The sequence below is a fragment of the Bombus flavifrons genome, chromosome 14 (assembly GCF_040668555.2).
Source record: "Bombus flavifrons isolate JBK064 chromosome 14, iyBomFlav1_principal, whole genome shotgun sequence".
NCBI lineage: Eukaryota > Metazoa > Arthropoda > Insecta > Hymenoptera > Apidae > Bombus > Bombus flavifrons.
Genome location: NC_138455.1, coordinates 3,573,424 through 3,595,878, shown reverse-complemented (window position 1 = coordinate 3,595,878; position 22,455 = coordinate 3,573,424). Strand labels below are relative to the sequence as shown.

At 40.8% G+C, this 22,455-nt stretch overlaps 1 protein-coding gene across 4 annotated transcripts in view; it reads right to left on the bottom strand.

The window, feature by feature from the left end:
* LOC138186635 (uncharacterized) overlaps window positions 1-22,455 on the bottom strand; it is a 246,228-nt gene that overhangs the window by 188,340 nt on the left and 35,433 nt on the right. For all 4 annotated transcript variants that reach the window (XM_069126690.1, XM_069126688.1, XM_069126692.1 and 1 more), the window contains one exon: window positions 683-780. The gene's annotated coding sequence lies outside the window, so the exon portion shown is untranslated. The remainder of the gene's footprint in view (window positions 1-682; window positions 781-22,455) is intronic.

The window sequence follows — 22,455 nt, the reverse complement described above, 5'->3', positions numbered from 1 at the left end:
TTTTACGTTTGAATTTTAAGCAGTGCTTTTTCCTCTCGGCGCTCAACTTTTCCGCTTGTTGATCACGCTCAAGTGGCTAGCGTAAAATCACCGCGTTATTTTCGTACTTTCAATTTCCCCGCTTCTTTGATAATCCTTGAAATTAACCTAAATCTTTATTTGGAGCGTTTCGCAGCTTTACGTAACTTTCTGACACACGTTCACAGCTATAACTTCTAATAATAACATAATTAATAAAAAAAAGTATATATCATTATCGTGGGCAAATGTCGTAAGACGTCGGAAAATTTTAATAAAGTTCAATATCGAAGATTTCCTGCGTGTACTATTCCAAGAATCGATAATAATGTATTAACTGTAATGATAAGCAAACATACGATTCCTTGTTTACGTTTACCAGGCTCAGAGAACTATGTAATGCAGCATCGCGAGCTAAAAACGTACCGACTCCGTACATCGTTTCAGACATTTATTGCGGATCATAAAGTACAAAGGAAGATAACACACACGTCCAAAATTCAATTTAACATCGAATCGATAGGAATTTGTTATCTCAACCTTTTCCTCTTTTTTTCGAAAAATTTCTTCCATTTGTATAAAACGCTTTAACCACGATGACGATTATTCACCGATATAGATATGGAAATAGATCGCAAATACGATTTGAGGGCAGCAAACTCACCAGTGAATTACCAAACTCGGACATGCACAGTTAAGATGCTCGTACAGCTTCAATCGACGTCTTAAAGAGAATCCTTGATGTCGTCAACAGAATCGATTCTGTAATCAGAGAACCATAGAATTAACTCCACATGAAATCACCAGCATCATTTAATTTTAAGTTACAACTGTACGCAAAAAATTTGAAAGCCTTTCGTTTTGTCATTGAAATCGTGCGGAAAATTTTTAAAATACTTAACATCCTTTGCTACGTTGTAGCGATATAAATTTTTAATTGAACAGCTTTTTGGGCAAGATCGTATTAACCGATTAACCGATTAGTCGATTAATCGACGTTGTTAATTTGCTATGAAGCAAAAAATTCGGTGTAACTCGATAACAAGAAAATAAGTGGCAAAGATGGTTGATGGGGTGCAAAAATAACAATGGAATGTTAAAAATGGTGAATCAAAATTCCTGTTTCGCCCGGTTGAAGTATAGTTATAAGGCGAGTACGCCCTATTAGCGCCATAGCTTTGCCGCGATGCGCTGGAAGCTGCTTAAACTTAATAGCACAGAGTAAGCTTAATGTAAGATGTTTTTATATATTTCGCGGTGATATTTTATAGAGAGATCTCATGATGAAAACAGATACCAAGCCAATCCGAAAGTCGGTTGATCAAAGAGCATAACCAGCAATCCCCTCGAAAATGTTGCGAATTATTAGATCGAGTACAATGTTTTATATAAAAAATGATAATTATAAAATATAAATAATTACTTAGTAAGTTATTTAATACGTTATTGAATAAATAATTGATAAATAATTATGATTATAATTATAAAAATATTTTATACAAAAATATTGGTAAAAATACGAAAATACCAATATGCTACAGAGATTAAGGTCTTCTACTTTTAAACCATAATTTTAGAATTTCGTAACATCATAGATCAGTAGTGACAAAGGTAAAAATGATGGAAATATCCTTTTCCACCTAATTACTGTCTTACTGACTAATTATCATAATTATCTTGGATAAGTCAGAGTTTATTCACAACTTTTCCTATTTTCAGATGTCGCATCTGTTGTCGCACCTTAACATATTTTTAAACCGTCACTAGTAATACCGTCTATGATTTATTCAAAGAAATTCTTACGACTATGGGCTCGTATAATAGTCATAATTAACCTCGTTAATAACTCCTTATATAGATTCTTGGAGGATATCCTCCAAATTATAAAATCATTTTATTATCAAGTTGCCAAATCATACCAAATTATCTTCAAATTACCTCAGATCACATTTCCACCTTCGTGACATATTCGGTACTTCTACTTTAGTTTCTGATTAATTTTATAATCTCGTTATATTCTTTCCGCCAACTATATCTAATAAAAGTATTATATTGCCGAATGATAATATATAGTATTAATACTGGAACGATGAAATTTTTTCTACGCTTTGACCGTTAAACGATTCAATTGAACTGATGTAATTTCTGGCGCACGCCTCCTCGTCATTTATAGAGAATGGGAATACTTTGCGCACCAGTAAATCTACGGCGTATTTCTATTCTCGTATCACGAGAGAGTTATTAAGGTCTGTACACCGCGTTGCATTTAGCCGACACCCCATAAAACTGCAAACACGTTGTCAACATTGGTTTTATCGTGTGCTCATCGTGACGTAGCCGATTCGCCCGGATACATACGGTTGCCGGTTATAAACTTCGCCATTGTTGCGTTTGAAACATTTCCAACCTGTTTATTCGATTGACTTTTACCATCGCAACGCGACAATCGCTAAATAGTAATAGCGTAGCTTGATTTTAGGTATCGCGAGTTAATCGAAAAAATAAAATGATATATAATGTACGAAAGAAGAAAGAGAAAGGATAGCATTTTAAAATCAATTTCAATTTCCTTTTGATATTTTTCAAGTCGGGCGATATCGAAACGGATGATCATTGAAGTTCATTTACTCGAGCGTAAGAATATTTTACAAAGGGCGAGTAGCTTCGCGATATTACCTACACGAACAAAAGCGTTTATGATGGTCTCGAAAGTACTGGCACCTAAGGCAAGAAGTTACGCCAAGTTATATGCGCACTTACGATTAAATGAAACGACTCGTAAAAGGATACATACAAATGCTGTCTAGTAAAATCCCGGTTAGAGAATTTATTCGTTCGAAAACTAGCCCTCCTGTTTTACCATCTTCGTATTATTAGACAAAATTCCGTGCCTAAATCCGCGTGGGTGTGCCAGAAAGTAGAACAAAATAGCCGACGCCGCGTTCAATAGGTCGTTACAAGACACGGCGTGTGTTCCTCCGGCTCAAGTTACCGTCCGTTAATTATATTTCAAAGACAAGCATTATTTCGATGCAGCGGAAGCTAAATCCCCATTAACGGATTCTTCGCGAGCAACTATAAATTCCTGTCTGTCAGAAATCGCGCGTTTCACCCATCGTTTACGTGCTCAACGACGTACGCAGAGACACGTTAGAAGTTGAGGAACGTTCAACAGTCGCCCGCATTGTCTTCATCAATCGTCTAATACTCCAACTCGATTAATTCTCATTAAATTCTCCGACTACGACTTACCCCCTGCTCACCCCCTGCAGAGCTTCTCCTTTTCCCAAGCAAATCAGATTAATTCCGACCGCGACGTGTTCTGCGGCAACTATTGTACTTCCGGCTACTCGTTAGCCCACATTCAGAATGGTCTAAGGGTGCAATTAAACGTTGAAGTACAATTTTAACATCACCCCTGTTAACCGCGTTTCTGCTACGGTGGCCCGTCCAAATTGCCCCTCTCCTTTGGATAGTATCGGAAAATTGAGTTAAAACAGCGCCTCGTATCCTTAACACCGTGTTCCGAATACATGGAAAGGCTAAAGAGTGAGAGAGAGAGAGAGAGAGGGGAAGCATTTTCACCGCGGTCGGGAGGCCAATGGCCGCCCGTCGACGTTGGTGTGGCCGCCGCCGCCTGCACCGCAGCCAAGAAATTTCCATAGATCCTTAACGCGTCGGTGGAGCGTACGCAAAGCGGCAGACTTTGCGGCAACGCCGCGTCGTGCATCAGCCACAGGTGCCCTCTCACCGACGCGATGTCTCACCGACGCGAGGCGTTTATGGCTGTTGTAAAAGCGTCATCTCCCCTGCACGGTTCGGTAACGTATCGGCGTCCTTCGGTGTACGTGCACCCCTTTGTAACGTTCTGCTGTCACCGGTTCACACCTATCTCCCCTCTACTTCAGACCACCCTTCGATGGATTAAACGACGGCTATCGCAACATGAGCATTCCGCGTTTCATGTGAGACGCGAGATGAGGGAAGAGAGATTATACGACACGACGATGGTATCCGAATTTTAGCATTCAAAGAGCTTGGACTCTCGATATTTCCGCGTCTATGTCTACTGTTTTAAGATCGGGATGAAAGAAGAGAAGATTTTAATAGGTTTCTCTCTCTCTCTCTCTCTCTCTCTCTCTCCCTCTCTCTCTCTCAGAAGCTTTGAACGCTTTCTCTCTTAGTGGATCTATAAAATTTCTACGAAGCAATTTGACCGCGTTTTTAATTTTAGTGTTAACACTTACGCCGCTGCGTTGGATTACGATCGCGATTCCACTATAAATTTTAACGACCACGTGTCGCTGAAATTTATTCTCCTCCCTTACGAGGATCGATATAGTAGTATTACAATGTTCCTTGGCCTCTATACCTAAAAAGGGGCTAATATCGCCGTACAAAAAGGAAAGAGTCGCATACAGCTCTGTAGATTTTTTTGCAGTCCTTTTTCCTCCGTATCGACAATGTGTATAAAGGACTACACTTTCAGACAATATGGCGAAACACAGTTACATAGATCGTTATCCAGCGTGGTTTTCGCCAGCTCTTCGTGTCTCATAATCGCCTGTACCTTTGTGGCGTAGATATTAAAATCAATACAGTATGCATTTGACTGGTACACCGTAGCCACCGCTATTACCGCACGCGGGAGCCACCAGGTCGTACATACAGTTAGCTGTTATAGCTACCTCTCTATTTCGCCTCTCGCTCTCTCCCCTTCCTTTCATTCTCCCTCTAGCCTCTCCTTACCGATACACACGGGAATTGTAGCTGCAACTGCAGTGCCTTGCATCGGACAAGCAACCGCTACGGTATGCCCGAGCCTGCCAAACAGCTGAGTGAATGGATAGCTCGACTATAGGGTGTGAAACTGTTACGAAGCTAGGACGGAGAGCGATAGAAAGGGATGGAAAGGGGATGGTTTGTTGTTTTGTGGGTAAAGGCAGAAAGGAGTTGGGCCCAGTCGCTGGATAATTTCATACCAAGTTAATCAGACTGCAGCTACAGCCTCCGGAGGATGCATGCGGTGCGGAGAAGAAGCGAAGAACCGGAGATTTTGCACGAGGCTACCAAAGGAGTTAGAAAAGAGAGAAAAGGGAAGAGAGAGGAAGAGGAGAAAAAGGGAGAGTACGAAGGAGAAGAAGAGCACACGAGCATATAAGCCACGACATCAAATACTGTCCAAGACGCGCCGATGTCACGTAACAGCTGCTGCTAATAGCCTGTTTAACCGGCAGCCCGAAACCTCTCGTTCTCACGCCTAGACTAATTATAGTGTAGGTTCTTAAATTCGCGCGTGTTGCGAGCCGACATTCTGCACGCGGATACAAATAGTGCTGGCATTCTTTTAAACCGGCTGTGAGTTCGCGGGAAGGATTAAAGATGCGAAAATTATAGGAGAAATTGGAATGATGGAAATATGTAAAAATATCTAAAATATTCAAATTGAAATAGTCGTTATAATATCCAGTAGCTTCATTGCTTTACTTGTGTCAGCAACGCTTGCAACGCGTCAGTACTAGCAACAAGCGATGAACTACAAAACTGAAAGCATTATTTTTCGTTCGACCTCTGTATTTTTGAAATATTTCATGAAAAAAGCTTTTATAGAAGAGAATAATCGTTCAATTGTTGTTTGATATGCTATCGATACAAAAAAAGCAGGGCTAACACACAATCAAGATTATGGGCTTTCATCGATCGTCTTGCAATTTACAGGAAACACGTTTTCCGTTTATCGGAACGATTTATCGAATTAACCGTGAATAATTGTTACAACATGTCGGCTGTTTGCCCACCGCAGACACCGACTGAAATCTGCGATACACATCCACTGATGTCAAATATTTTTCCACCAAATACTCTTCAAATATTTAAGTTACAATGTGAGTGCGCTCGAAAGACTTTAAATTCCCAGTGGCTATGGATCTCGAATAACAGTATGCAAAACAGGCGACGTGGCAATTTTCGAACGCGAATTCCACGCAAGGATGTTAATTCCCAATGTGTATCTTTGAGCCGTCCTGGAAAAGATCCGATTATTTTTAATTTTCGACTACTTCGGTTCCATCTATATGCTATGCCTCGCGCGATAAGAATCGTCGACAAAATAAACAATCGCGTATATCAAATGTTCAATTACGAATAACTGTAATTACAGAATACAAAATTGCAGAGTTAAGGAAAACAAGGTATAATTAAACAAGTCAAACTATCATGGCCATTCGTGACTCTGCGATGCTGATTACGGGTTAATACAGCGATTAAGGCATCTAATAAACACCTAACATCAAAGTATCCCTATAACTTTGCAATTTCTCTGGAATTGAGTTTACGTGTACACCAACTGCGAACCAGTTAGGATTTTCCGTCTGCGCGCTTAATCACCGGCTGTATCAAATGCCGTGCAGTGTAACAAGCGGTATAGCGGATAGAATACCGTTGCGGAGGGAGTTACATTTGATATTAATTAATTAGCTACTGTCACTTCCCAGCAGCGTGTTCGTCATCCACCAAGGTTGCGGCGTGTATGTCAGTAGCTGGGGGTAGTTGTGCTCGAATCACCGTAGTACCTTGTGCGCCCGACATCCACCGAAAATTAGACGTTTAATTGTCCCGGACTACGAACGCAACCGACTTAACAATTTATACGAGACCCTATAGTAAATCCGACCGCGTGTCAAATGGGACAAAGCGCAATTTCGTTTATATTTCCACTCCTCGATTATTAATCGCTCCCGAAAGATAATTAAGTGCTCTTTCTCTACAATGTATGTAGTTGCAGCCATCCTATCTGATTCCTAATTAAATAATCCTATTAGTGACTTGTGTCACGTCTCTTGAAACGTGCCTGTAAGACACCGTCTAGAGGGCTACAGGTTAAGCTTCCCTATTTAGACGTACATTAGCGATCGTGGGACCACAAACCTAGTTAAGGCCCTAACGACGTCTTACAGGAAAAGATTCAATAATAGTCTACCTTACCCTGTAGATAGACGTCGTGATATTGTAGCGCGAGTCTATTTTTCCTCGTCCAATGTCCGAAAACACGATTTTTAAGCGAATCCATGAAATTGTAGTCCGGCACCGAGTCCAGCGTGGAATTCCGAAAAATTGAAGTCGCTGTGCAGCGTGCGCGGTAAATTCTTTATTAGAAAAAGTTGCGGGCGCAGCCAGTCGTTCGCCTTTCCTGCTGGAGAACGCAGGGAAACGAGCTTAGTGGAAAGTTAGAAAAATTTCACGTCATACGTAGCGTTCTCCGGGTAACTCGGCAAATTGTTATGGGGGCAGCTGTTTTAAGTTCCGGTTCCGTCAGAAAAGTACATTGCGCCTGAGTACACGCGTCGAGGGTCTCTGTTATCGGCCGAGTATCGAGGAAGAACGGGAGGAATGGAAGTTAAAATTTTATGAAGCACACAGCTTGCAACGACGCACGATACGCCACCGAACCGAATTGCAATTGAAGATGTTCTTGCCCCATGGGGTGTAATCAGCCAGTGCAACGAAAACACTCCCGTTTGGAGTGAACATTCAGCATTTAGAGACACGCGCGTTTCCGCATTTCGAAATTGATCTTTCGTACAAACGGAAGCTTTTGGCCTTATAATTTAAGAAATTGCGAGATTTAATTAAGAAGCGTAGTAGAATAGCCGGGAACAAATTTTATCTCGGAATTAATCCTACCTCCAGCCTTCCGGTGTAAAAAGAAACCCGTGGAGACAAAAGGGTTTTCCTTTCTCGTCTGTACACACTGCAAGATATCATGAGAAAATATGAAACTTTGTCGTATCAACTTCCTAAGCAAAAGAAAATACCGGATACCGCTGCTTTTCAGAAAAATTATATTAAAGAGAACAGATTTTTATTTAACATTTCCAAACGAGTATTTAGTTATCTGTTCATGCTTACTTTGTTGCGTATACGAAGCCTTAGGCAAGGAAACAAAATCATCGTTCTTATAATGTATTACAAGTTTCTTGGAGAACAATTTCTATTTCAATCCAACTTTTACAGGTCGGGTGTTTCCGATAATTCATCGATATTTCACCATAAACAAGCGCGGAGAGTGCTTGCTTTTAACCACGATCAATTGTCGTTTATACGTACAAGACATAATCATAATAATTATAACTTCGTTTAGTCCAAAAATTTGGATTGGATTAACGACTGGATTAACGATTGGATTAAATGATTGTCTCGCAAATATGTTCATGTGTCTTAACGTTGCTTATTCGCGTCACGTTGTGATTCGACGTGGGATGAATAACAAACATTCTTGGAATAATAATCTAAATATCGTTGAATCGCTAAGGAAGAAACTATTCGAAACGCATTAGCTCGACGAAAAGACGAATCCCCGGCCGCGATAAAAAAGATCTTTGTTATCACGACCGAAAGAAATTAGACGTCGTTCAAAGCACGTCCAAACTACGTTCCACCCCAATCGCCATCTTCGCCGGAACTGATCCCTCGGTAACTAAGTTTGTACACGGCACGAATACAAAATGCCGGCACGCAATCAGCCCGATTTGAATATCGTAGTTATAATGCGAGCCTGTGTAGATGTATAACAGGAAGATGTATCGCACGCTTATTTCTTTTAATGTTAATGGTGACGGGAGAATTTATTACTGTGCGACGACTAGAACATTTCGAAGCGGCTGGATCATCATAAAACGTTAATGAGAGGTCGCGTATTGTACCCATCCATTGATATGGTAACCGCGAAAATTCTGCTTGCCCAGTAAATACCGAGTCGCTTGAAATACAGGATGGCACTGCATATAGTGGGCGAACGTTGCAAATTTTGTGGCCGTTTCGTAAATGCACGGGAATTGATTCGAATGTTTATTTAATTGCACACCATTGACGACGACGAATCAACAACCTCTCTTTTCTATTAGCGACTATCAATTAATCGATACTCTCCTCGTAACAACCAACGCACTCGATGAAACGATATAACGTTACGGACAACGCTCTAGTTAAGACGATCAGCGAGTAGTTGCGAGTAATTTTAAAATCTTACAGAAACGAAGACGCAGACAGATCTCTGGCGATCTAACGTCGAGTTAGGGCTCGAGCAAAATTCCGCGGTTAACTTGCAGACAAACGATTCCTACGAAACACGGCGAGGACAGAAGCGATTACCTAAACTACTTTCGGATAATCTGGCAACGGACTGCGATAATTGCTCGCTCGGTTTTCCCCTGGAAAACCATTTAAAATCCGTGTCATGCCGTATCAATCCGTCAAGGGATCGAATCGTTAATTAAAACTAACAAGGGAAAAAAATAATGGGAATTTAGCGACAACAAAAAGGAAACTATGAAATGGCGGAGAGTGGGACAGGGTTAGGTGGAAGAAAGAACGAATCGCAATCGTCGAAAACTCGAAATACGTAATCCGGACTAACAATGCATAATACTTCAAACACTATCAAGCTGACGCTCTTTTGCTCGCGATTCGAAAACTCGCATGGGGCAGAGGCCGGTCAAGCTGCCACGAAAAACACGGATCTTAATAAGCCGCGCCATTCAAACGTCCAGTTCAAACGGCCTACCGGGGATTACCGGACGGGGCCGAGAGTGAAATTCTACAGATATTTCCTCTCTCCCGCCGGAACGACGGCAGGTAAGCGTACTTTCTGCTTGTTTAGCTCTCCATGTTGGATTAATCCGTCTGTCGATGAAGAGCAAGGGAGAAAGGAATGGACAAAAAATGATAGAAAGGGAAAAGCAGAGGGGAGGGGAGGGGAGGGGAGGGGAGGGTGGTGAGGATCGTGCGCGAACGAGTCGCGAATATATCCTGAAGGGAGCCACTGGCTCTCCCAACTGACGAAGGCGCGGCAGGATTTGTGGCCTTGATTTATGCCAAAACTGGCGCCGTTTATTATCGGTACTGCTGGATGTGTGCATGCGTGAAATTGGAAACGCAGACAAGCGTCCATGCAAATTTAACCCGTCCGTCTGCCTCCGCACGCTATTCACCGCGCCCATCCGACAAAGAAGGAACTTTACTGTCTAGCCCGTTCGCGCCCTTCTCTCCAACCCTCGCGCCCGAAACCAACCTGCGGCACCCCATCAACCGACTACCGTGTTCCTTCCTCTAGCTAACCCTTTCTACTATCTAGACCGGAGAAATTTCAGGAACCGATCCGACGAAGGGTCGTACCTCTTCAATCGTCGTTTCCTCGTTCAACTTTTTAATCGTCTTGGGGAGAGAAAACTCGCCTCGTTAAACGACCGAAGAGCCACGAGTCGGAGGTCTGAGGTGAGCAAAAATTTTTGGTAAGTGAGCTAAGAGTCGATGAAATGCAGGATGCGCAAGCAACTTTTTCGCAGAGCTTGTTTTAACGCGATAGTTATTTGCTTCGGGACGTTTCAGTTTATAAGGCACGGTGTATGACGATCGACGAAATATCGGCGAAACGTTGAAAATGAATTTTTACAGAAAGTTCATAGACCATGTGGGACCTTCCAAAAAAAAATTCCAACAAAGAGATTCACCGGTACGAAAGAACGCAGCGTGAAATCATCATTCGGAAAACTTCAAAAGTCCAGGGGAATTGGATTGGCCATAAAGAACGGGGAGGAAGCCACAAGCCAATTAGCCCGACACAATCGGACAACAAACCGAGGCTCGTGCGGCACTTGTTCGATACTCAAAAGCCAACGGACTCCAAACTCTTTGGCTATCGACTTTCCGGGTGCCTGGAGTCAGCAGCGCGTCAGGTAGCACGATTGAATTGAATCGCGTCGGTTTAATGCCGCAAGCATCCTTCTGAAAGCGTGTACGCCGTACACCCTCTTAACGCTTACACTCTGCTCGCTTGTCCGTGTGTACAGGTACGGTGGACGAGCGACGAACGAAGGACGAGGACCAGGTCTCCTCGACAATGCCGCGGAATTTATCAATGTCTTGGTAATTGATGGTGGCCATCAGAGAACTGAGTCGTACTAACGTCATCCAACAGCGAGGAAAAGTAATGTCACGCCGGAAGAACAACCGGGCTAGCCGGGGCGCATTTACATAGCCGGCTGGGTGACTGTTTCCAACCGTTATACCGTGTCTCGAGTATTCGAAGACGTCTCTCCTCGAGCGGAAAGGGAATGTCGGGTTGCGTGGTACGATCGAGGCAAGGACGAGGTGTTTGCGTATTGCATATTACAACGGTGGATCCCAACTCCTATTCTCGTGGCCGTCTACAAGCCGTTACTTGCTACTTTTATTTCCACGATAGAGGCTCGGTCTCGTTGCACGGTATCCGTTCTTTCCACCAGATTTCCGTCTTATTGTGCCGCTTCGCAGTATGCTGATAAGGGAACGCCTCAGGGCGCAGAAAGGAAGTGTCGGTGCAGCTTGTAATCTTGAGAATTTTATCGTCCACGTATAGAAACACTTTTACGTGTTCCGAGTAAGATACTGGTTGCTCGCATTTCTCTACCAACGCGCAAGTTATCTCGCGGAAACGCGAATACTTGGTCCTGCCGCTCGTTCGCCGCTTAATTATCGATTCTCGTAACTCGAGAGACAGACACGAATAGAATTGAAAATTCTAGAGTTCAGATTCACAGGTTTCCATGGTAGTAGTATGATTGTGATGCTCGGATGGAAATAGAGTTAATTGCGTTGAAAGGTTATTTAATTTCCGAAGAAACCTGGCGATAAATACGGATATATTTAATTTACGATAACTATATTTTTTTAGCTACACTCTTAATACATGTCGTTTAACTGTGCTCTTACTTATTGTCAAAACGGCTTGATTATTACGAATAAATAGAAACCGTAAGTTACTCCGCGTATATTAAAATAGGTGACTCCGGGTCACACTACTCGAGGTTGTTAATTAATCTACCCTCCAGGGAAGGTAATAAGATTTCAAATAGCGAATCCAAACCCTTTCAGAATTATCTTCCATGAATCTGGATAATTAGACTTGCTTTAACAAGCGTGGGTTATTCAAATATTGAGTCTGTGGACGAAAAATTAAAAAAATTTATTCGAATGTGCAACTATGCCTGAACACGACTGTTATACATTTTCTATTCAAAAGCATATTGCTCTGCATATGTTCTTTTTTCGGCAGCTAGCAAATATGTATACACACGAAAGTGACGCTGTGAACCATTTGGTGCATTCTTATAAATCTTTTAAAGCTGAAAGCTCAGAAACATGAGCTCGCCAGTCAGTCGATCGTTCTGTACGTAAAGTCATAAATCATAAGCGACCGTATTGCTTCGTTGCTCTATTGTACCTCAGTTCAGGCGAAATATTTGAATATTTCATTGACCGTCGGGGATAAATAAAATAGCAGCGAAATTCTCCGCTTCGAAATCATCGCTGCGGTACGATTTTCTCGCGCCGTTACGATCGTAATAAAGATAACAGTTTGTACACGCGATGAAACTTCGCATCGAAACGAGTTGGTTTATATCTGCAGCGAGATTGTGAAGTTAGCAAAAATAGCGATATTTCTCCTAGAACAATAAAAAGTACCTCGAATCTCTTTTGCCCAGCTATGTTTTCCAATACGTTGCATTGAACGTTCGATCATGTTTAATTTTTATCGGAAATCGGTGGTACGAAATATTTTCCACCTCGTGTTTTCCTAAGGTGAAAATATTGTATCGACTCAAATAAAACAATTAAATAAAAAAACTGTAAATAAATGGAGATTAAAGTGTTAAAAATACAAAGCAGCGTGATACGCGCTCACTGTGTAATTTTGTATTACGAACTTTTTAACAGTTTTAATTAATTTCGCTATTTCGTTATAAATTCCAATTACAATTTTTCATAAATCTCACCACGCGTCAATCCGACGGATTTGAATTTTCAACTTATATTTTTTTTTGTTTTTTGTTTTTTTTTTTATCAAAAACTGATAAATTAATCCATCGATTTATTTATATTGGATCTCGGTAGACGTAGGAAGCGACGACGGGGGCCGCGCAGCTTGCTTGTTTGACTTCCATATATCATTGTTTTCGTATTTACTCACGTTCTTTATACTCAGTACGAACTGCCAATATTTATGCAATATTTACTCGTGATAACGAAATATCACGGTGGAACTTTAATGCTTTTGAGTATGCTCTAAAACGTATCAACAGTTTCGTCGATTCGATTCCGGACATTTGGCTCACGCTGAACTCCCCTTCGAAATAATCCTGAATTATTCGCGAAATGCTTCATCGTTCCTTAATTTAACCCTTAGGAGTTCGAAAGCTTCGCAGCGGGAATATTTGCAATTGCAGATCTATTTAATCGTGTCGATATAATTTATCAACGTAGCCTTGCGATTATAATTTTCCGATTCAGGCTAATACAAATATATTTTTCGTTCCTAACTTCGAAGTATTTTCAATATTTTAAGTGTTATAGTATTGTAGTTAGAAAATCGTGGATCGTAAAGAATTACATCGTGACAGATCTGACGGTGAATTCGAAAAGATCAAGTTGGCAACGTAAGTACGTTGATACATACTCGCGAACGAAATGGTACAAGAGAAATCGAATTTTCTGAAAACCACCTGACAACAATTTTTCAGAGAACTACCACGAGAACGGAAACTCATCTTCGTGCGGAAACCTCGACTCGTCACACCGAACGTACACACGCAGATGAGAGTACGTGCTTCACGTTTCGCTTGCCAGCCGATCGAATTTTGCGCTACTTGTGTGTTCGTATCGACGCCCACGGTTGCCTGGTTGAATTTAATTTACCCGCGCGCAAAACAACTTCTCTTCCCCGCTTTCTTCGTCTCCACTTTTCCCAGCGATCGTGGAATGTATTCCACGCCACAGTTGCATATATCTGTTCGGATTATATTACGCGTACACGTACGAGTAGGCGCCTCTATTTCAGCCTGCTTCGGTTATTCCAACAACATACATCGAGATTCCTTACCAACAGCTAATACGATCCAATGATCCTAAAAGTATTCTCGCACGTGACATCTGGATGTTGCTAATCGCAACATAACTTTTTTATTTACTTGACATGGAAGTTGATTCGATTATTATTTCGTTTCTTGAATAAACAAATATTATCTATTAGACGTCCGAAAAGTTTCTTCCCTTTCATAAGGAAATAATGGGTGCATAACGTTTTCCGTTTTATATTATTTTATCGAATTATGTATAATCCATTTTGTTTTATCAAAATGAAAATCACAACGTTTGACAGATTAGGTTTCATGTTTGTATAAAGATGCGTTGCTGTAAAAGACGTGTCTGTAAAAGAAAGACACTTTCCGGACAACCTAATACAATTTTACATCGACTAAAACGATTTTAGCTAATTTTATCAACAGCATGTCTACAATTGAATTTCCCTTAGAATCGCTTAAATCTCCTTTTCTTGTAAATTGCAGCAAACTATAACAGTGCTCTAACTTACGAACCAGATCCCTTCTTACGAATGCTCTGAATCACGTCGAAACCGATATAAGCCGTATCTACAGCAACGAAGAATTTTACCGGAGGATGTACGATCTCAATATTTCCCGTGGCGATCAGAAAAAGGTGGAGATAAAACTCGACACTGGTAGTTTCATTAGTTTCTTTCAAACGAAACCACGTGATCTCGCATCAATTAATCCCGGATTCCAGCCAGTGCCGTAGGCGACGAACGCGAAACGATACTTTTACGAGCGCCCGAGGCGTTTCAACTTTTTGCGAAGAAAATCTGGAACGCCGATATACCGAGAGAAGTATAGAAAGTATAGCGGCGACACGCGTGCGGGCATATAAATTTTTCCGTATGAACGCGAGGGAAACGCAAGCGGAACGCGTAAGAGTGTTGCGCTTTATCGGTGGATACAGGCCGTCATCCGCTTTTCACTGCAAAGTGAAAAAGCAAACTGACCGTATAGTCTGGAATTTTGAGCCTGTGATTAAATGCATGGGGCACCGGTGAATTAGATTAAGTACTCTTGGGCATAGATCGTGCTTCAGGATTTTCAGTTCCCCTTCCGCGATTTCTCGTCTGCCGCTCCGGCCGCACAGCGCAGCGCCGCGTTGCGTCACTCCACATACCGTTTCTCCGTGTCTCTCGCGCTCTTCTTCATCCCTTCTATTCTACTCGTCGCTTCTCCTATCGCGGCTATATGAAATAGAGTGCGTGGGTAGAGAAAATTCATTGACTTGAAAATATCCAGCCGCGAGCTACCGCTTCTGAAGGAAAATGATGACACGTGTACTCGCTGCCAATGGTCCATCTCCACTTTTCTACACGTCACATCTTCGTCGCTTGTTTTATTAAGCACACAATTCGACAGCTGTATCCTCGAACACTCGCGTTTTCTTTCTTATTAAAAAGAAGAGGCGCTTTGATAACTGGAGAAGGCTCGTTCCTTCTCGTTTCTACAACGTGCTTCACTTTACATTAGAATACATCCGATTTGACTAACATAGGTGCAATATTACCATCGATATCGATCTTCGTATATTCTCAATAAATTTCTCACATGACTTTTCTCATGTATGCGGAGGCACGTTCGTTTGTGCTGAAGGAGCTTCCGGTGTGTTTAACATTCCAGAGCAAAGTGAATTTGGTACCTGTTGATTAGATAAAACGTCACGGTGACGCAGTCGAACGTTTAATTCAACTGAACGTTTAATTCGGCCCGGAAAAAAGGAACGGAAGCCAGAAAAATTCCGCTATTCTGATATACGCGACTCTCGAATATTTTAAAAAGGAGGAAAAGAAATATAAGGTGCAGAGCCTACCGTTTCGGACGAGTCTAGCCGCTGCTAAGCGAATTACGATGGAACAATAGAAGCGCTCGGGAGATAAACGGCGCGAACCAATTCTACCTTCGGCGATGACGACACGGCATCTCATAAAATTAACCTAACGATTACGCAAGCATTTTTAATCAAGGAACGAAAAAACGTTTATTAAACCGCGACGCCGAGTGAAATGTAAATTTGGCCGCCGATTTCCAACCGTACAATTGCTCACGCGGGAAATATCATAAACTGATAAGGTGCATATGCAAATACCAATACGACAGCGTTTCAACTTTTTATCGCAGATGTTACGCAATCTGATCGCGAATCAATTTTCATTTTCTGCCTGGTGTTTCTCTCGGGCAACGAGGCCGATTTTGCTACATCGATTAACCAGAAAAACGAGACAACAGAATATTCTGCTTTCCACGGGATTCGTTGCATAATCGAATTTTCCATCGACAATGTTTAACCGAACGATACCTTTTAACGTCGTTAATAACCAAACCTACCCTAAAGGTAACTGAAAACTTTCGGATAAACGAAACCAGTTCTCAAAAATTCGATTAGACTGACAAATCATTTCCCCCCATTCCCAAAAATTCAATGCTCCATCCCTAAAAACACCACTAAATGATATACAGGGTGGTTGGTAACTGGAGGTACAAGCGGAAAGGGGGTGATTATACGCGAAAAAAGAAGTCGAAAATATAGAATAAAAATTTTTCGTTTGAGGCTTTGTTTTCGAGAAAATCGACTTTGAATTTTCGCTCGGTACGCGTGCAGTTTATCACGTCTCGTTATAACGGATCTCACTGTAGATCGTTGTCTCGATGGAAAAGTTTAAAAAAGAAAAAAAAATTTTTTTTAAATTTTTATTCTATATTTTCGACTTCTTTTTTCGCGTAGAATCACCCCCTTTCCGCTTGTACCACCAGTTACCAACCACCCTGTATATATATAACAATCGCTCTAACGAAACAGCGTGACGCTGGTTGACAATAGAACCGGTTAAGAGCGTGAAAATCAGAGAAGCAGAGAAAACAGAGAGCAAAAGGGAATTTCTTAGCCGCTTTTGGAAAACGTTTCATCACGTAGCAGAGGAGCAGTGGCCCGGGCAAAAGGCCTCAAATATGTCGTTGCTGATAAAGCGAGCGCGCGGCTGCTGGCATGTAAACGTTGAAGCTCGAAGCTGAGGGATTACAATCGTTTTCGTAGGTGACTTTGTAAGCAGTGCCATCTCATTTCAGACTCGCGTCCCCGAGTTTAGCAGAAACCTAATAAACAGCCGTTTACCTCCGTCTAACGTTATTTTGCTTTGTATGTAGCCAGAGGCATTCAGTTTGTTACTTGCCCCGGTACACACATACCTGGACCCACTCGAGGGTCCTGTCACATTTCGCGCGAGGTACGATTATAAAGCTTCTACCAGGATTTCCGCCAGTCATTTATTAGGGAAACGGGTTCTCCGTTGGGACGGCTCAGACGGTGAATTTCCGAGCAACGCCATGACGAAACGAGATTTTCGCGATATTTCCATATTTTCCACGCTGGGAAAAAAACGTTGACGCGCGTAACGCTTCGCGTCTCGTCGCAACGCCACGCGTTCTCCCTGTCCACCTATTTTTTTCACGGTGAGTACGCTCGTTCGTCCGTTCGTCTGTCCGTTCGTACACGCGTTCGTTTGTGTCTGTGTGTGTGAGCGCGCGTTTAATATAACGCAAATAAGGACGTTAATTACTTCGTTGAACGCGCGATTCGCAATAAAAAAAGCATCGACCGCGAAAGCTACCTTGAAAGTTACGTGTGTACTTGTGGCTGAATTTTTCGATGTGGGAAACGTGCATAGCACCAGACACAGATATGAACCTGTTGTTTCCTACATCCGGTTTAATCGTTGCAAATAATTAAACAGGAATTCTCGGTAATTATCGTCTGTTTTCTCTCGCGATGATTCGTGATACGAAAGCTCCTACATCTGAAAAAAAGATTTCACTTTTCGGTGAATTAATATTGTGAGAAATATATATATGTATATAATTTATATAAATTTTCCATAATATTATGAGAAATGTGTGTAATTTATATACATTTTCCGTAACATTAACGTATATAAATGTATATAATTGTAATACGTATATAATTTATGATCGAAGACAAGTTATATCAGCACCGCAAATTTTCCGAAACTTTTATGCTTTTTACTTTGTACCCGCAAAGAGGAAGTTTCGTAAACTGTTCAAAATTATCCTGCGACAATCTTTTGTTGTTTCTTTTCAGAGACTAAAATTTTCCCTACTCCCTAACATCAAAGCAAAACATACCGCAATCTCGGCTTCCAAACAATTTAAAAGAACAAAACGGGAGAACGCCGTTCTGAAAGAATAATACGACTGCTACGTTCGGTGGAATAATAGAAGCAGGAACTAAAGAACCCTTTATCTTGATCCAAAGTGACTAAACTTAAGACTGAATCTTTGAAAGACTCAACATATGGTCCATATAACTCTTTTACGATCGTTAAAAAACATTTCAACCGATTCAAATGCGTTTCTAATTCCTCCTGCGGTATAGAGTTACAAAAATTCGGGTAAATTTGGATCAAAGGAAAATGAATCGAGTTTACAAAAATTATCATCGTCAGAAATGATAAGTAGACTGTTGATGTTCACGCGAATTCGTATTTCTGTGAATATAATGTACAAAATTAAATATTATATTAAATATCGCAAGGGCTACTGTACATTGAATATTTTACATATTTCTACACATTATGTGCACTCTGTGCATTTTTACATCTTCAAATTTCGCATAAATGAATAAAAATCCGCAGTCAAATGGTAAGTCACGGAGTATATTTCTGATATCGTAAATATTTTTGGTTGAAAAGCCCATGCGCAGAGCTGCAAAAAATTATCCAGAACAAAAAAAATGCTTGGAAAAAGAGGGATTAACGCGCGAAAGAATGCAGCTGACCGATTAGAAGTCATAAAACGTCCGATGTCGGTGATTAAGCGTAAAAGTTGAAAAAGCACCGGTTGGAAGGGAATTTATGCTCGCATCAAATACACAGCTTCACTTGGTCGGTCATTCGAACGAGAGCAGACGCGAAACACACGACGCATAATATTTGATTCATAAACCCGTTTTTGCCGTCTTGTCGCGGCTTCCACTTCACTCGCCCCGTGGAAGCTATTGTTTGTAAAGCACGTTCAGGCTGTCGTACTCCATGGAATGCGTGATGGCCGCCAGCTGCATTATATTTTCGGCCGTCATTCCGATATCACGTGGCCGTCTTGTCCGCTTTCCAATCCTCTTCGTGTTCGCGGAATCCCGCGATCCGATTATTGTCATTACAGACCTTTAACCTATGATACGTCGTCAATCCGGCTCGCTATTACGGTCGCACGCGTTTGGTAAAATAGAAATTCGAGGCCCGATTTATTAAAACGGTGGCAGACAATTATGAAAAATTATATGAACGGAAGGGAAAATTGATTTGCTTGTAAAAATAGAAATGAAGAAGTTATGAATAAACCGCGGATTTTCGTTCAAATTCATACTTTCGAGAATATAATTAAATAAGTAGAGCCTCGGTGAAAGATTGTTTTTTATTTTTTATTAATTTCATTGATTTTTTATTTGGATATTTTTCTCGTATCGTGTGCGATTCTAATTTGAACATAATTTAATATAACAATCAGGAATCCTGTACGTACTGTCCAGGAATCGAAGAAGTGGAAGGACGTGCGAAATGGTCGCAGAACGAGAAAACGATTCTTCAATAGAAAATTGGTGAAAAGCGAAGGAAAGTGACGGGAGAAATAGCGGATAAACGGGTAAAGAAAGCAGAACAAACGGCGCGTCGCATCGCTGACAAGACAGCAAAAATGAGTTTATGAATCGAATATCACGGGAACATAGCGTTGGTTGGTCGTTTAAACGAATGCCAAAGAGAAACTGCATTCGCTCGGCGTTGCCGTGTGTTCCGGCCGTCATGGATTATCCGACGACGTGCATATAGTTGGACGCAGGAACTTGGAAACGTGGAAACGGCCGTGTGTGTTCTAATAAAGTCTAATGAAACGAATTTACGCTCGATAATGCGTCCCCTAGAATGCTATGGAAATGCTTCATGTCGCATCGCTCCATTAAATTGCCAACGCATCGTTGTCCCGGCCGTGTTTGCACCAAACGTTTCACCGGTATTTTATTGAACAATCGATTGAAAATATTCCCAACAATTGAATCAGATGAAACACACACAACTTCCAAAGTATTACACGGTGTAGCGTTCATTCTTAAACGATCGATGAAAAAAATGTTTGCGAATCTATCTGCTCTATATCGAAGGAAACGTAATTATTTGATTAAAAAATGTCGAACGGACTTAAAACCAGATTTAGTCTAACGAAAGGCTGGCCTTAATTTTGTTGCAGACTTTTACACAAAAAAAATGCTACAAGCGTAAAAACTACTCCGGAAAAAGATAAAACATACAGAAATGTGTAATAACAATTCCATAAACTCAGTACTTTAAATGAGTTTTCGAGTTTACAATACACGGCCTGTTTTATTTTAATTAACCTGTGTGGTACGAAAAAATTTAATATAATATACGGTATGAGCTCTCTTTACAGCGGCGAGGGTAAAAATTTTTCCGGGATAAGTGTCCTGTTACCATTTTTACGTCCGTGATTCTCGGAAACGTGCGAAAGCCAGATGGGAAAATATAAAGTGCTTTATTGCGTGGTAAATCTTCCATGCAATAGATCTGGAGGAGATAGCTCGAAGGATGCGATCTGCATAGACATTAAAAAAACTAATTAAAATCTAACGTGCTCTTCATCCACTGCCTCGTCGATTCAACTATGTGAATTCCTAAGTCTCGTTATTTCGATCCTCAGCGCGGCTCGCGGTTAATTTCGCGCAAAAAAGGTGTAGTTTTGTAAAACGGTGCAACAAGTAGAAAACTTGCTACTCCGAATAATTTTTTTTACTAAAATTTTAACGAAATCTCCGCCAACGAACAGCAAAATCAACTTCGAGTAAATAAAAAAAAATTAACAAGAGATACGATTCAAAAAGTGATTCCAAACTTTCGATCGATAAATGTATGTGAAAAACGAAATATCGTGTATCGTAAACAACTGATAATGCGTTGGCAAATACTTCAAATAATATTCGATCGTGGCTCAGCCTTCTTAACCTTTCTTCTAGTTATCATTTATCCGCTCGATAAATTTGAAACCGGAGAAATTGTTATTGACTATCCAATGAATTCGTTTTCATACTAATTCTATTCCGCTACTTCGATTATCATTCACGCGCTCCGAAATGGCCAGCGGAATCAGATACTAGCAGGACAGTCTGTAAAACGTTTCGCCGTTACTCCAGGAGTTTGAGCGTAAATGTAAATTTCAAGCGATGCTCTTCTTGCATATTCAATGCGAAAGGGGAGAAAAGGTATCATCTCCGTCTGTAACCATAAAGCGTGCAGAAATTGAGGGGTTGTTAGATTACAGCTACGCTCTTCCAGAACACCCTTTACTCTTTCTCTTTCTCTCTCTCTCCTTCCCGTACCCTTCCTCGCGTTCTCCGCCACGGATAGGGAGAAAATTGCACGCTCGATTTGAAAGGTGTAATGTATCCATCGTTTATTTACGATTCCGCGAAGTGCAGAAGCGACTTTCTGAAATTTTGACTGGCTGAATTTTATTGCTCGACTGTTTCACCCAAGATTTCAAAAATATTGGAAAATTTGAGCAACTTGTTACGTGTGATAAATTATCGCTGATAATCGTTTCTCTAATTTCAGTTCGTTTCGATCAAGTTCTCTATTTGTTACTTCGTCGAAACTGCAACTTAGTTGTAATTAAATGAAATTATAACAAAAATAAATAAATTTAGAATTCCGCGAAAGTTAAGTCATTGAAAAATAACAGACAAATTGACTGAAACCTATCTTTTTTATGTGATCATTTTTATAAGTTTCATACCTTTGCTGCGCGAAACGAAGAAGTCTTCCGATATAAGCAGCTTATCTTGCAGTCAGTATTGATTAACACGCTCGACTCGCGATGACTTCTTTTACATTTACGCTTATCCCGATGCATTTAAGCTGATTGAATTTTCCTCCAGACACGCTATACACCATTTCACTTCTCTCACCTTATCGAACATATTTTTTTTTTTTTTTTTTGTTTGATACCACGCTGCTGTTTGCCTCACTTTCGTTATATTAGCATTTGCTGCACAGCTACATTTATTTCAGACTTTTATTTAGAACTAGGTTTTATTTTAATTACCCAGCACTTATAAATAGTTGTCCGCTAAGTTATCCGCTAGTTTGAAAAATTATAATTGGACGATATCATATGTTATAATTTAACATTTTATGTTTCTTTACATCCTGAGAGATAATTTTGAATATTCCGCGGAACGAATCAGGCATTTGATACAATCTACTTTGTTCGCCTCTACACATAATTAATGAGGTCTAGCACTGCGTTTTTCCCCCGATTCTTCTTCTCTTTTTGTATCTTTCGTGTCAGTATACGATCTGCAAACTGTTGGCACGATGCGAGCGGATCTTTCTACTTATCGTCATAAATCATACACTTTCAATTTATCTCGCATGAATTTAATTTTTCTTTTGCTCTGTGCCCGACATTTATACATTTTTACATTTATGTA